This window comes from Scyliorhinus canicula, chromosome 8, assembly GCF_902713615.1.
Source record: "Scyliorhinus canicula chromosome 8, sScyCan1.1, whole genome shotgun sequence".
Classification (NCBI taxonomy): domain Eukaryota; kingdom Metazoa; phylum Chordata; class Chondrichthyes; order Carcharhiniformes; family Scyliorhinidae; genus Scyliorhinus; species Scyliorhinus canicula.
The window spans coordinates 91998549-92008911 of record NC_052153.1 but is presented as its reverse complement, the minus strand read 5'-3'; positions in this window follow the sequence as shown (position 1 = coordinate 92008911).

The following is a 10363-nucleotide window of genomic DNA, read 5'->3' as shown; positions in this document are numbered from 1 at the left end:
TCAACAGCACCTTCCAACCCGCTACCTCTACCACATGGAAGGGGAAAAGCAGCAGACGCATGGGAACATCACCATCTGCAAACCAGAAACCATCCTGACTTGGAAATATACTGCCATTCTTTCACTATTGCTTTCTCTAAATACTGGAACTCCATCGCTAATAACATCATGGGCGGCACAGTGGTTAGCACTGCTGCCACACAGCACCATGGGCCTGGGCTCAATTCTGGCCTCGGGTGACTGTGTGGAGTTTGCACTTTCTACTTGTGTCTGCGTAGGTTTCCTCTGGGTGCTCCAGTTTCCTCTCTCAGTCCAAAGATGTGTAGGTTAGGTGGACTGGCCATGCTAAATTGCCCCTTGGTGTCCAAAACAAAAAAGGTTAGATGGGGTTACGTGGATAGGGTGAGGGAGTGGGCTTAGGTAGGGTGCTCTTTCAGAAGTTTGGGGTCGGCTCGATGGGCCGAATGGCCGTCTTCTGCACTGTAGGGATTCTATGAACATAATGGGTGTACCTGCCCCACGTGAACAGCAGCAGTTCAAGAAGAGGGAATCAATGCTGGCCTAAATTAATATTTTTTTTATTATTTGACACAATGTCAGCAACCCATACTTTTTATGATTGGTTTCAAAAGAAAAAGGGACATTTCCATCAATTAACAGATACATGCTAAATTTGAATAGTCTAAATCCATCAGGCTGGACGGTTATAGATTGCAATCTGAAATTCACTGTCAACTTATGACAGCAGATAAATGTGGTTCACAAAGCCAACCATTCAATCTGGAGTGAAATCTCTCCAGAACATACTGAATTTATTTCTCAGAGCAGACCCATTGTGGTCTTACAGAAAAGTGAAAACAAAATTGTGTCAAAAGATTAAAAAATATTGAAAGTCTTTGAAATTATTCTAAATGTGAAATTGTGAGGACTGTTATAGACACGGCAGAGGTGTGGGTTAATTTCATCCTTTTCCCACCTGTCCAATCGCAATTAGATGTATTTTAGAGAAGTGTTTTAAACTCTTGAGTACAGTGACTTTCAAGAACATAATGTGGAGATGCCGGCGTTGGACTAGGGTGAGCACAGTAAGAAGTCTTACAACACCAGGTTAAAGTCCAACAGGTTTGTTTCGAATCACTAGCTTTCGGAGCACTGCCCACTGCACCTGAGGAAGTAGCAGTGCTCCAAAAGCTAGTGTTTGAAACAAACCTGTTGGACTTTAACCTGGTGTTGTAAGTCTTCTTTCAAGAACATACACAAGACAGGCTTTCTTATGTTTAAATTAAAAGTAAGAATACATGTTCCCACCACCTGGGATGTAAATGCGACAACCACAAATGCACGCAAGACACACACACAAGAAAAGATGATTTACAAGAGATGTAACGTGCACTTAGATTTCTTAAAGAACCATGGAGACATCACCTATATCATCAGTCATTAATGTGGTAGTTAGAAATATTGCAGACCTGATGATTTTCTCTTGGTTCACTGAAGACAACGGAGGTTGGAAGTTTCTGGTCATTAACTCATACTAGATTACTCAAAGCAACAGCAGGGTTCTAGCTTTTCCAGTTGAAGTTGTTGGGGAGGGGATGGTCAAGCGCCTAGAATGAAGTTATAATTCTGCATGTATAAAGAATTAGCCCCATTTCTCTGCCTATGGGTAAGTATTTAGGCAGGTTTTTTCCTCATGCTGGGTGAGATATCTTCTCCCTGTGGCCTTTGTAGAGCAGACTGGCTGCTCCAAGTTATCCTTGTGAATTAAAATGTAATTCATATCATGAGCATGTTTCTGTTTATGTGACCACAGTATTGCTGTTCCTAATGTTCACAAAAATAATCTGAGAGGCTAGGCAATAGTCACACAATGGGGACTGTCTGCTAACTCCATCAATGTTCCATTTATGAATATCTTTATTTGCATATCCATTTCTATGAGGCCAACAAATCTATCATGTATGATTACGCTGAGTCACTTTAATTCAAATAGAGATGAACAGTCATCAATACCTGCGAAAGATCGTTTGCATCTTAATGACTTCCCAAAGGCATGCCCTGACATGTGGCAGCCCCTGTCCATCGGAAAACATTTAAAACAAAATCACCTGCAGCACCAGTCCCAGCTCCACCACCCCCACTTCCCTCCCCAGTCCATTTTGTCAAGGTAAATTATCCATATTCCATGTTGCCCTTTTAAAAGTAAAATATCCACCTTCCTCACAAGTACACAAGTATGTGACTCAGGTGTAACAGGTTATGTTTTTGATAAATTTGGTGTGTCACAGTTCACTCAGGAAAGCTGCGTTGCTGTGGCAACATGTAGTTTACGTGCATGTTGTGGTCTGGAGATTTGGATAGTGATGGTAGCGGCTCCAACTTTCATTCCATCACATGGTTGACCAGGAATTTCTCTTGCTCTTATCACTTTCTCTTATGTGTTGAAAGGGTTTGCAGATTAATAATCAATCTATTTGGCTGAATTACGAACACTTCTTTTTAGCTGTCAAGCCCTGGTAGGACTTGAACCTAGACCGTCTGCTTCAGCAGTAGGGACACTACCCACTGTGCCAGAAGCCTACTCATAAATAAATCAAGGTAATCATAAACAATACATTGTTTGAAATAATCCTCATTTATTGCCAGATAGGGCTTGGAAGAAATGGAGCGCTTGCTCCTTCTCAGTTTGTGAATGTATTTATTATTTCCCAATGGAAACTGTTGTGTTGTAAGAATTTTTAATCAGCTTAGGTACTTGGAGTAATTAACAAGTAAACTTTGATTAATATAAAGACATTTCACTCCCTATTCTTGCAGTTGCACAAGTGCCTGCTTCTAGTTTTACAATATCTAGAGGAGACAGCCCTCTATTTTTGGTGCTTCCGAATGAATATAACTTATCAAAGCCCAGCAACCTGCTCCAGACCTTTTTGTTTCTGAAAATATTTTTATATATATATCTTTTATAATATACATTTTAAGCTGTGCAAATGTAAATACATTTATTTCTAAAGCTTATACCATCACTAAGTTCAACTATTTCCAACTCTGTCCTGTCTCAGCTCATCTGTTCCTGAAAATCCCATTCATACATTTGTTACATCGAGACTCGACTACTCCAATGCACTGCTGGCTGGCCTTCCAAGTATTGTCCTCCATAAACCTGAGACCTATGTTCTAACTCAAACAGTCCCATTAACCCATCATTGGCTCCTGAATTGTAAAATTATCATTCTCCTTTTCAAAGCTCTCAATGGCTTTACTTCTACAAATCTCTACAGGCTCTAACTTACAAACATCTAAGGTGCCAGTGCTCTGCCAATTCTGGCCTTTTGAGCATTGCTGATTTCAGTTTCTCCTCTCAGATTGTTATCACTGCTTGGCAGACGATTGTCAACTTTTTGGAAGGCACTCCAGCACTTAAATCACTCTCAGCTATACTTCCCTGCTGTCAGCCTTCAATACAGCATAGGAGCAGCTTTGGAGTGGAACTCTGAACAGCACGGGTACTATACACACCACTGCCAACAGCACCAGCATTAGCATCAGCTGCCTTCTCCTCAGGTACCTGCACTCCACAGAACAAAAGAGGATGGACAATATGTACCAACTGGATGGAGGTAAGACCTCCAATATACCACCTAGAGGCAAAGGATCAACTCTCCTGACATTTGTGAGCACCAGTTCCTCAGGAGAGAAAGAAAAGGGGTGTGGACATTCATAATGGCTTGTTTGGAGAGGAGGGAAGGACAACACTTGGGCAGGATGTTTGTGAGGCATTGATATGAGAGGGCAATAGGATATGTGAGTGTTTGCTGATCATGTAGGAATGTGAGGTTAAGGGGAGAGAGGAATGAGTAAAGCTGAAAGGTGTTTCCCCCCTTTTCAACCTTCTTAACATCTTGGTGCACTGTCACAGGTTGGAGGGACCACAGTCCTGCTGCTGACCTCCTCAGCCACTTCCATCCTGTCTGTTTGGCGAGGCAGTTCAAATCCCCTATCCTTGGGAGAGCTCACCTTGCTGCACCACCTCAGATAAAGCTGCAAGACCTGTTGGTAAAAGTAAGAAACCTGGGGACCAGTCCTCCCACGTCTCTTTTCTCTATTCCTTTGGCTGTTGCAGCCTCAAAAACCCAAGTGCTGCTAAGTCCTTGTTACGCACATTGTTGTCTTTTTATTTGGAAAAACTTCCTCTTAACACATCCAGTCTGTCATCCCATGCTTGGGAGGAAGCCACAGGTGGGTAGCTGAGTCCTGCTGAGTTCAAGAGCCTTGGCAAAGCTCACCGATTAGTAAATCAGGTTTCAAACAAGCAATTGTTCTGTCAGTCCTGTAGGGATGAAGTCCAAAAGATTCCACCCCGGTGTCCATGAATCAGATCTGCTGTGTTATGAATATGTTATCAATTGAAGTATCCTCTTTGTATGATTCCTTCCTTTGGCTTGATATGGCCATTTTCAGTTGCAAGCACTGCAACAAACTATCTCATACCTAACACAAAGGAATATGATTGTGGTGTTGGAGGCCAATCTTTTCACACAGGACAGTACTGCAGGCATTCCTCAGGGTAATGTCCTCAGCCCAACCATCTTCAACTGCTTCATTAATGACCTTCCCTCTATCAAATGTCAGATGATTACACAGTATTCAACATGTTTTTCAGCACTACAGATGGAAGTAGTCCATCCCCTCATGTCGCAACATCTACTCATCATTCAAGCTTGGGCTGATAAATGACAAAGTAACGTTTGCCCGATGCAAGTGTCAGGCAACGGCGATCTCGAACAAGAGAGGATTTAGCCACTTCCACTTGACATTCAACAGTATTACTTTGCTGAATCTTCCACCATCAACATCCTGATGCACCATTGACCAGAAACTTTTTCTAAATTACATTACTCAAGGCATTTTCACATATGTATACAAAATATCAGAAGAACAGCAAAGTATCTCAATAAACAACCACAACCCACATGCCCCCTGACCGCAACACAGCACCACTTCCTGCCTTTCCATTGTAACCCCTTTAATCCCCTACACCCCCCCTCTCCCCCCCCCCCCCCCCCCCCCCCCCCCCCCCGCTGCTGACTCCCCAATCCTCCTGAAAGAAATTGATAAATGGCTTCAACCTCCGGGTAAACCACTCTGCCGACCGCCTCTGCCGACCCTCGCAGTGCAAACTTGACCTTTTCCTCAGGAAATTCTGCCAGGTCGCTCACCCACACTCGCGCTTGCAACGGCTCCAAGTCCCACCACCCCTAAAAAATCCATCTCCGGGATATCAGGGAGGCAAAGGCCAAAATATCAGCCTCTCTCACCCCTTGGACTTCCGGGTTTCATTGACCAGAAACCTAACTGGACCAGCAACACAAGTCGAGGGCCGAAGGGCCTGTACTGCGCTGTTTATTTCTATGTTCTATGTACCATGGCTACGGAGCAGGTCAAAGGCTTGGAATGCTCCAACGTGTAACTCACTCCCTGACTTCCTCAAAGCCTGTCCACAAAGCATAAGTCAGGATTGTGATGGAATTCTTTTCATTTGACTGCATCAGTGCAGCTCCAATAATACTCAAGAAGCTTGACACCATCCAGGTGAAAAACAGTCCACTTGATTGACACCTATCTGCCACCTTAATCATTTACTCTGTCCACCACCAGTGCACTGTGGCTGCAGTGTTTTCCTTCTACAAGATGCACTGCAGCAATTTGCCAAAGTTCCCTCAACTGCACCCTCCAAACTTACAACTTCTACTGCCGTTAAGGGAATCCTGGTATTATTAGACTGAAAAGTGGCCCCAGTGACATTCTCCATACTTTTATACAACGAAACTTCAATAAATATTCAGCTACATGCAGTTGTCTTGCTTTACCAGCAGAGTTGTTCACTTGATCGTACGATATATTGTTGAACATTTTTGCAGCGTTCATCACCAATTCATCAATGGTTTTTGTTCCTGCTTCTTTTGCTGTCGGTTGAGGATAGCTAAAAGTAATTAGTTGCAGCTGGTGTATTTGGACAGTGTCAAACACCAGTCATTGCATGTTGATAAGTGACTGACTATTCTGGCTACATTTTCACCGGCTCTTCAGCCTCCAGATTTCACCATAGACGATCTTCTCTGTGAAATGGTGAGACAGCTGTAATCCTTCATCTATCCTCCTGACCATATAGTATGTCATCACTTCCTGTGTCACCATTATGATAGGAATTTCTCTTGGAGCTCCACAGTTCCTGCAGTTTGTTCCATTATAACCTGCTGCCTTATGAATAGCTCTCTCCCTTATTGTGATTGTTGTTGAACAAAGAACAAAGAAAAAAGAAAAGTACAGCACAGGGACAGGCCCTTCGGCCCTCCAAGCCTGCGCCGACTATGCTGCCCGTCTAAACTAAAATCTTCTACATATCCGGGGTCCGTATCCCCCTATTCCCATCCTATTCATGTTTTTGTCAAGACGCCCCTTAAAAGTCACTATCGTCCCTGCTTCCACCACCTCCTCCAGCAGCGAGTTCCAGGCACCCACTAACCTCTGTGTAAAAAAACTTGCCTCGTACATCTCCTCTAAACCTTGTCCCTTGTACCTTGAGCTTATGCCCCCTAGTAATTGACCCCTCTACCCTGGGAAAAAGCCTCTGACTATCCACTCTGTCTATGCCCCTCAAAATTTTGTAGATCTCTATCAGATCGCCCCTCATCCTCTGTCATTCCAGTGAGAATAAAACTGAGTTTATTCAACCTCTCCTCCTATCTAATGCCCTCCATACCAGGCAACAACCTGGTGAATCTCTTCTGCACCCTCCAAAGCCTCCACATCCTTCTGGTAGTGTGGCGACCAGAATTGAACATTATGCTCCAAGTGTGGCCTAACTAAGGTTCTGTACAGCTGCAACATGACTTGCCAATTTTTATATTCAATGCCCCGGCCAATGAAGGCCAGTATGCCGTATGCTTTCTTGACTACCTTCTCCACCTGTGTTGCCACTTTCAGTCTTCAATCTCATGCAAATGATTGTTGGTATGCTGGAGTTCCTGTGCAATCTGATGCTGGATCTCGGCCTTCTTCTGAATCTGCCTTTTGGGACTCGCTTCTTCTTCTGTATAACCATCACTGATACCTCCTGCTGGATGAAGTTCTCATGACAACTGCTTCTTAGCCTTCCTTTCTCCATTTCTTCTGCCAAATAGTTCTATTTTTTGTTTACGTACAACAGCCATCTCCGTTTTTACTGTGCTGTTAGAGGATCGCGCTTGCATTGGGTGTTGTTTAATGGGAACATCCTGTGTAATTACTTTTGTTTGTGCTAAGTTATCCCCACCACCTCCCCACACACTCACACACAGCTCTTTATGACTGTAATGGCTCTTTCAGGTCATTTTGATTTTCCTCCAGATGGTAACTCAATAATTTATCTCAATTTTTGAATATTTCCTCATTGTCCAATTAAATTTGAGGAATGTCAAATTCAAAACTGTCTGGCTTTATCTCTTCTCCCTGAGTTATGATGACAAACACTTCCTTCTTCTTTCCTTCTCTATCAAAATAACTTTTTAGGACATTAACCTGACACACTCTGTGCGTCCTCCCTCTGTTCGGCATTTTTATTAAATGATTCACCTCACTCAGTTTCCTTTTGATCTGATAAGGCCCACTAAATCTTGCTTCTAATGGTTCTTCGAATCTGGGAAAGGGTTTTGAAGGTGTTGGTTTGATTACCACCAGAAATTTCCCTATTACCTGACATGTGTGACATGTATGGCAAAATTTAACCACATCCTTATGCAGTCCAGGCCAATAAAAGTTTCTTTGTATTTTTGCTCAAGTCTTCCTTACCCCTAAATGACCCCCTACTGGAACCTCATACGCTATCCACAAAACCTCCTTTCTATAACCCACCGCTTATATCACTTGATGAACTTCTGCCTATTTCTTATCTGCTTGAATATGTACAAGTCTACATTTTCTCATGAATACATTATTTCCAATGTCATAACATTCCGGTATACACTCAGATTCCATTTCCGTATATGTTTTCTGGTATAACTTCTTTATCTATTAATCTCTTTGTTGTAATTCAGCCTACTAGTTTGACTTAAAGACATCCATTTTGTCCACTACCTACGCTGGTGCTGTACTACCCATCTGATCAAACATGGTTCCTGACAATTCATCTGCGGCCTTCTCTTTGTCTTGACTAACCATCTGATCAAACATGGTTCCTGATAATTAATTTACGACCTGGTCTTTGTCTTGACTAACCATCTGATCAAACATGATTTCTGACAAGTCAATCTCAGCCTCTCTATCGGCCCTCCACAAGTTCTCTTCCTCCTGTTTCAGTCTGTGGCTTTGTGATCGGCTTACCACACAATCGGAAAACACTCCTGTGTAGGCTGCACTCCCACCTGTGATCCACCTATAGCTTTACCTGGGATAAATTGTACCTCTGGCAATGGTATTTCTTCTATTATTCCTACTACCACTTCATCACTTTTTAAAAAAAATATTTTTATTCAACATTTTCAACATTTTTACATTTTTACACAAACAAAACAACCCCCCCTCCCCCCCACCCCCCCCCCCCCCCCCCCCACCCCCACCCCCCACTTTCCCCCTCTATTCCTTGGCAGCAACCAGTTCTCCAAAGTGCAAAATGAACAACTCCGTTCTCTGAAGGAACCTCTCACCTGTCCCTCCCAGAGAAAAATTAACCTTTTCCAAGGCCCAAAACTCCAGCAGGTCCCCCAGCCATGCTAAGGCACTGGGGGGAGAAGCTGACCTGCACTTCAACAGGACCCGCCTATGAGCGATTAACGAGTCGAAAGCCATGTCATCTGCCCGACTCCCGGCTGCAGGTCTGGCAGGTCTGACTCCCTGAATATGGCCTCCAGGGAACTTGGCTCCAGATCGACATGCAAAACCTCAGACGTGGTACTGAACACTGACCCCCAATACCTCCTCACCTTCAGGCAGGACCAGAACATGTGGACATGGCTGGCTGGGCCACTCCTACATCACTCACAATGATCCTCCACCCCCTCAACAGCCGGCTCATCCTTGCTTCATTACGTGCGTCCTACACATCACTTTTAGTTGAATCAAACTCAGCCTTGCACATGAGGTAGAGGCATTGACCCTTCGCAACACTTCCCACCATCGTCCTTCCTTTGCCAGCGCGTGAAACCCTGACCCCTTACAGGATCCCGACTCCATCCACACTCACAAAGCTTCCGACTCCTTCCCCCAGCCCTGTACTTACTCCGCATTCACCACCTCCACCCGGAACCATCCGGCCCCGGCGCCTTACCCGACTGCATCTTCCCTATTGCTACTTTCACTTCCTCCAGACCTAAAGGCTCCTCCAACCTGGCCCTTTCCACCTCTCCCAGCTCTGGCTACTCCAAACGCTCCAAAAGCTCCCTCATCCCTGACTCTTCCGGTGGCTCTGACTTATACAACCCTCTATAAAAGTCCTCAAACACCACCCCTCCTGTCCCATCCCTAATCTGCACAATCTCCCTCGCCTCTGCCTGCTAGTGAAGCTGGCCTGCGAACAATCGATTGGCCTTCTCACCATACTCATATACAACCCCCCGCGTTCGCCTCAATTGCTGAACTGCCCTACCGATAGACAAAAGGTCAAACTTTGCTCACAACTCCTTCCTCCTCACCAACAGCCCCGGCTCGGAATACTCTGCGAATCTTCCATTCACCTCCAAAATCTCCTCTTATCAAAGGCTGCCCCTTCTCCCGTGCCTCCTTATCCACCTTCCCCTTAAATGCGATGAAGTCCTCACTCACTACCGCCTTCAATGCCTCCCAGACCCCCGACAACGAAACCTCCCCATTTCGATTGAACTCTACATACTCCTCCAACATCCTTCCCATCTTACTAAAAAGGTAAAAGCCCCCATCCAGCCTCCACGCAGCCTCTGGGCCGGCCTCTTCTCCAGGACCTCATCCACGCAGTGCGCCGCATGATCTGATATCATAATTGTCGGGTACTATGCCTTCTTTACCCCAGCCATCAACGCCTTCCCTACCACGAAAAAGTAAATCCTGGAATAAACCTTATACACTGAGGAAAAAACGAATACTAGTTATGCCGTGGGTGCAAAACACTCCACTGGTCCACCCCTCCCATTTCCTTCATAAGCCTATCAAACAACCTCCCCCTGTCATTCCTACCCACCATGACCATCATTCCAGACTCCGCCTTACAAACAGGCCCCAACCCTAGTCACTGCCAGCCCCTCTCCCCCCCCCCCCCCCCCCCCCCCCCCCCCCCCCCCCGTCAGTTTTCTGCTGGGCCCTGTCCAACTCGTACTGGGAGGGCTCTTATCACTCCCCCATCAGCTTTGATCTG